Below are 6,537 nucleotides of genomic sequence, written 5' to 3' on the forward strand. Positions count from 1 at the left end.
ACGCCAGCCCGTTGGCCTCCCTGGAGGTGGCTTCTGGTCTTCTATGTCGACTAGTGTCTTCCGAATCAAAGTTGGTTGTCGAGTGAAGGGGAATATCTTCCGAGTGACTTCTTACCAAGTGACTTTTAGATACCATGATCATCCAGTCGGAATCTTCTTTGTGCCCTTCCAGGTAATAATGAGGTACCTTAGGTAGGACACTTGGGTCATCCTTGTGACCCCACCCTAGGTATATATACCCATCACACCTTGCCTCCAGCAGGTCAACTACGTGACAAAACTTGGCGATGATGGATTAGATGGCGTACCATCAATACGATAACAACGACACATTGTGATCATGCATGATGTGCATGTTGTAGGATGCAATTTGCTTTCATTTGTGAAATGATTCATGCACTTGTTGTGAGAAGGCCCCTCTCTACTCTTGCCTACAAAATCCACGGATACGACCAACTCCACATAACACAACAACTCATCCTCCATGACCGGTTACCCCCACCATCTTTCTTACTCTGAAAAACGACATGGTGTTCAAAGATAAGCTCAATGACATTTCATCGAACACCTGCCGAGCATGGTGGCCGCCATGGAGGTCGTAGACAGGGTGGCGGAGTCTACCTGGTACAAACGGATCTAGGGTGGACATCGTCGTTGTAAAAGTCAGGCGGGGCATCGGTGCTGGTTGCGAACGTCCGGTAATGCATTTGTGGCGGCCAGAGAGGTGGAGAGACGGCAGCGAAGGTGAAGTGTGTGAATGCAAAACAAGGAGGAGAAATGACGAAGTGGAAGAAAATGAGCCTGGGAGGACGGATTTAGTGGGCCACGGTTGTCGGAGTCCAACATGGCTGCTATCCGGACTCCCTCAACCCCCTCTTCAATCCCCATTTTGTCTCCACCTTATGAGAGAAAGTGCGTCGCACAGTCGAACGAATCAATACAAACTCACATTGAGGAAAAATGAAAAAAAGAATGGCTTCCGCGGTCCAAACTATATGGTTGAGATGTATGCGGAGTTGCAAACGATTTAGGAACAACTCTAACACGTGGCCCATTTTGTCCGCGCGTGCCCGTTTGTGTCGCCGCGGACAGAAAACACGACCCAATGCACAGGCCCAGACGGACGCGCGTTCACTTTTTTCACTGTGTGCCCATTCCAAGCCTATATTTGGGCCGCATTTGCATCAACACGGATATGAAGTGGACAAGCGCCTCGCCCGCGTGCTCCTTCCCCGGGCCCTTCTGCCGGCGACACAGTCTGTCCTTATTATCCCCTTCCCAACCGTCGCAGGCAAGTGCACAAACCCTAGGCCAACGCCCATTTTTCTCGGTGACCTTGCTCTCGAGCCCACTCCCTCCTCCATCCAGCAGCACATCCACCGGCGGGGTGTCGCCTTTGTGTCAGTGCGGAAGGCCGAGTGGTATATCTGCGGCGGTGGTGGCAAGATTTAGACCATCGTGTTGGCGGTGGACTGCGCTTACAATGGATTGGCCAGGTACCGGTCCACCCAGTCTGGGCAATGCCTCGCTGCCGCGTGGAGGCGCTCAATTCGCCTCTAGCCGCTCGGATCTATACCGTCGTCGGTCTGCCGGCAAAGCCACGACCGACCGTCGCCATCGTTCTGCGCTGGCCCAAAGGCTTGTCGGCTCATCATTGTCGTTCATAAAACGGGACGACTGCCCGCTCCAGGTCGTCCGACGCATTTCTTGGACGCTAGAACATCCCGTTTGGGTGTTTGTCAAGTGCAAAAATGACGGGGTATGATTTTCGTGCGGCCTTTTGCTCTAAGATTTGATGCAGTTTCGGTAGCTTATACTTGCTCACTTTTGTGTGTAGGCCGGATGCAACTTTTGGTTTTGAGAAAAAGAATATATCAATCTATTGATCTCATGAAATTTGCTAGATGTTTGTGCACTTCTAGCTAGAATTGAAGGTGTAGATGAAAGTAAAGAAGAGACCAACGTTGATGCAACGTCTGCTTCTTTAGAATCGAAGAAGAAAGACGTTGTTAAGCTCAAGAATCCGTATATCAATAATAAAGACAGAGAGAAGATATTAGTCCAATTAGTAGAAGTAGTTATGGAAGTGAGACATCTTTTAAAATATCTAATTGTAATTTTTGTTTTCTTTGATCTTGTACTCGTAGCGAAGAATTGGTAAAAAAATATGTAGTGAAATGCATTTATAAATAAAAATAATGTGTAAATCCCAAATAAAAATAATGTGTGATGAAAAATTAATGACGGCAGGCCACAAGGAGAATATTTGGATTCATCTGTTGAACGCGCGGTCGATCCATTTGCAAAAGAAAACGAACACGTCGACCAAACAAACTTAAGACGGACAAAATGCACGTCCCTTTGGTTGGAGTTGCTCTAAGAAGTTGAAGATGCCCTTAATCAGAGAAAGGGGAACCCTTGGTCAACTCGTTTCAGACCGAGCACCTGCAAATCCGGCATGGAAGATTGAGAAGCGCACTCCACACTCTGGCTGGCAAAGAAAACGAAGGACTACCTGTCAGCGTGTCCAATAAATACGTTCTGGGCCACATGCACATGTGGCAAGCCATTCTCATTGTGATCAATGCTTTGACAGGCGTGGCAATGTCGTCCCTATCTAATGATATGCTTACCAATCGAACACTACCATCTATGAAATGTACATGTAACGGCTCGGACGCACAGTACTACACAAGTCGGCGAGAAAAAGCCTATGGCCAGATCTTTTTTCCACCATCAATAGCCACATAGGTACTCTTTCGTTTATATATTGGAGTACATGATTTATTTCATTTTGTCGAGCAACCTGGTACTTTTGTTTTTTGGGTAAACTTGGTGCACATATGTTTGCTCTATCCGGCCATAGATATAAGACGCACATGCTTTTTGAGATTTAACATTTGTCAGGAATTTGGCCAGTTGTTCTCTTTTTCTTGCGGGAATAATACTTGTATTACTCAATATGAGGGTCTCTACAATCAACCAGGACCAACTTCAAAATATCCTTAGAAGCAGAACCAACCCAAGTCATAGTTCTGCCATCGATCCTACCAAAACTAGCAAGGCGATCGGAAGCTTTATTTTGTGATCTAGGGATAAGAAAGAACAAGTTTTCCTAAGACTCCAAAGATATTTAATTTCACCAACTATAGAGGCATAGACCGATCGACCAGGTTCACCGCTTGTAATCATCGTCACCGCTGTGCTTGAGTCCATCTCTATCATAATTGGCAGGTCGGAACGTTGAATGGCGAAGGAGATCCCTTCCATACAAGCACATAGTTCGGCCTCCACAGCATCTCTGCAAGAGAAAAGAGATCTGCAAGAGGAGAACACAATAGCCCCCAGGTTATCTCTCAGGATCATTCCTGCCCCAGCATCACCATCTCCCGAGAAAGAGCCATCGGTATTCAGTTTAACCCAACCCGATGGGGTCGTATCCGGGGGGTAGCAGGACTATTCTCTCCAACTCTTTTAGATGGGGTATTGCTGAAACAATAACTTCGTTTCCCTTTGGTCAGATCCTGGAAGAGCCTTCGTTAATGCTTGATAATGCTTCAACATAATCCTACAGGAATTTCACCGAAACCGGCAGTGGGGGAGCAGGTTTAGACTATATCAGTTGATCGCGAACATACCAATTTCTTCAAAAGATTAGCATCAGTAAACCCCTCTACAGATCAGTAAACCCCTCTACAGATCGGACAGTGGAGCGAGCACATGAAGCAGCCATTCCTTTCCAATTCCTTCCATATATGCAACGCTGGGAGATCCCAAACTTCAGCCATAGCTAAGTAAACATCCCTACCAAACTGACATTTAATAAAAAGGATGAAAGTTGTCTTCCTCCTCCATGTCGCAAACTAGACAGCGGCTAGTAACTTCCAACCGAATCTTATGCTTGTTTCTCCAGGTTGGGAGCGAATCGGTCGATAGTATTCAGGTTGTGCTCCCTTTATAAAAAGAAAAAGGAAACAAGGCACTTTCATACTTCTTTTGTGAGGTCGTACGTACACACATTTAGTTATTATGTTATGCTAACCAGGTTTAGCTCAGTAATTAGGGCATGTGCAATGTAATTGTAAACATATATTTTCTGCAATATCCTTTTGTTTACCTTGTAAATATCACTATAGATAACTTGTATAATAATATGTTTGGTAAATACATTATTTTTAGTCATATAATACAACTTAATGACGACATTTGTACAATAGCAAAAACATTATTTGTGAAAATCATACAGTAATACAAACTATAAATAAACTTATCGATAATTAAACTATATCCCCCAAGCAAAATGCAGGCCGCATTTCTTGTAGACATTTGTTGTACATATGTCCTAGGGGCATGTACATGGGTTTACTCTCCCCCCCCCCCTCTCTCTCTCTCTTTCTCCCTCTCTCCATCTCTCCCCCTCTCTCTCCTTCTCATGGGCGTGCATGAAGCAAAGAAATAAATTTGTGGCATGACTTGGTAAACATGGACAAAGAAAAAATCACGTTATCTTGAATCTTTGTTGTCTGCTCAGAAGGCAAGGCATTTAGTGACATTGCAGTGGCTACTCCACGGTGGACTGACAATGATGAACAATGACTTCTTCGACAATGCCAAATCATAGTCCATTTTCTGCATCCCGCCCACGTATACCATGACCACCTTATTGTTGCTCCACGTGCATGTGGTTCATGCAAATTTCAGAGATGTGCTAATTCAATCACTTCACATGTACTCACATGTCTAGTTTCTTGTATGTGATCAATATTGATATCACACATGCCATGTTTTAATCCGTATAACTTTTTTGTAAAGTTAGTAATTATTTGAACATCAGATAAGGTCAACCTTTTTATTTTCTTCAAGCATGTCCAATTATCATAACATGACAACCTAGTATCCCCACACATAAGATTTTTTTGGATATTAATGAGATCGTAAGCCATAGGAAGATTAGTCATGTTGGTTAGATGTAGCCCTCGCAAGGACCTGTGTTTTAAACGAATTGTGTAGGACTTAGCTAGGAAAAACTTTTGTGTATGATTGTAATGCCATCCTTTTCTCCTACCTGGATTAAGGAATTGTCATGGCACTTGTGCTACAATCATGTCATGTTTATATGTTGATTAAATTAAGAATGTTTTACTGACTCAACTAGAATGTTTTTCATGGAAAAAATGCAACATGGTAATGTTTTTATGTTGTCTAAAGTTCATTTTATGAAATAGTAAAGCATTATTATGATGGTACCCCATAAGTAGGGGAGTAACTATTTTTGTGTAGAATAAATCTCATTGGCCAACTAAAAGATTTATATCTTCCACTTATGACTTAAATGTTTTGGTGATGCATCATCTAGTACTTGTACCGAGATTCAACCGGATATAGGTCTTACATGAGTATAAGTTTTGTTAGAATGAGATACATGGAAAAATGTGAAATAAAAAGACTATGTCCAAGTACGCAACCTCACCTGCTCCCAAAGAGGAGAGCGATAAAGTTGTACATCTAAATGTTTGTGTAACTAATTTTAAACTAATTAGGTAATGTTAGTTCCTTATGCATTAAATATGAACGTGTAATTATGTATGAAATATGCATTTTTAATCCAAATGTGAACCATTTGAAAATCGCTATCGATCTTTGCAAGAATGCAAGGCAACAAAGAATGAATGCTCACTTATGAGGAGTCTGAAATGTCCAGGTTAGTTATATATTGTATAGGCGAGGTGTGTAGATATTAATTATTACATGTAATGTTGCATTTACACGTCACACATGGAGCTAAATTGCGAAAACACTCCAAAATAACAATGATGGCATCATTAGTTATGCAAACTATTTTGTAGCATGTTAAGAGGCTTCATGCATGTTGTATGCCTAAGCTATTTTGTTTCTGAATTTGAACGTGGTAGAGAACATCATTAAACTACTTACTATGAATATGAACACACAATCCTTTATTTGAGTAGTAACAACTTAACTTGGGGTGCCAAAACAATTGCTATTATGTCTCCGCTATGAAAGATAGAGTCGGTGATCAAACATTTGATATTAGACATATAAGTTTTTGTGAGTCTACTCATGAAAGGCTCACAACCTATTTTTGTATACAAATGCATTTTGCTTACCAATATGTGTGTTTCGTGCTCTCTCTCTCTCTCAAGTGGGAGGATGTACATGTTTATCAGAATAAGATGGTCGAGTACATACTTTGACTTAGGGCCATGAAAAGAAATGATAGAAAACCTTTACAAAGGGAGGAGCGTATGGATCTTATTCACTCATTAAAGCAATCCCTTGCAATAAGTATGAACTTATGTTGCTTGATGGTGGCTTTTCAATTAAATCGACTGCTTATCCACGAAATGGCCGCAGTTTCTCTATAGGAGAAAGTTTTCGCTGGAATACTTTGTGAGGATCCATTTCATTCTCAACTAGTGAAAAAAGATATTATTTTGGGCTTACATGTTTTTTGTTTTTTGAAAGGCAAGACTATGCTTACCTCTCTCTCACTCCCCCTCCCCTCCCTCCCCCCTA

Source organism: Hordeum vulgare, chromosome 4H, assembly GCF_904849725.1.
Source record: "Hordeum vulgare subsp. vulgare chromosome 4H, MorexV3_pseudomolecules_assembly, whole genome shotgun sequence".
NCBI lineage: Eukaryota > Viridiplantae > Streptophyta > Magnoliopsida > Poales > Poaceae > Hordeum > Hordeum vulgare.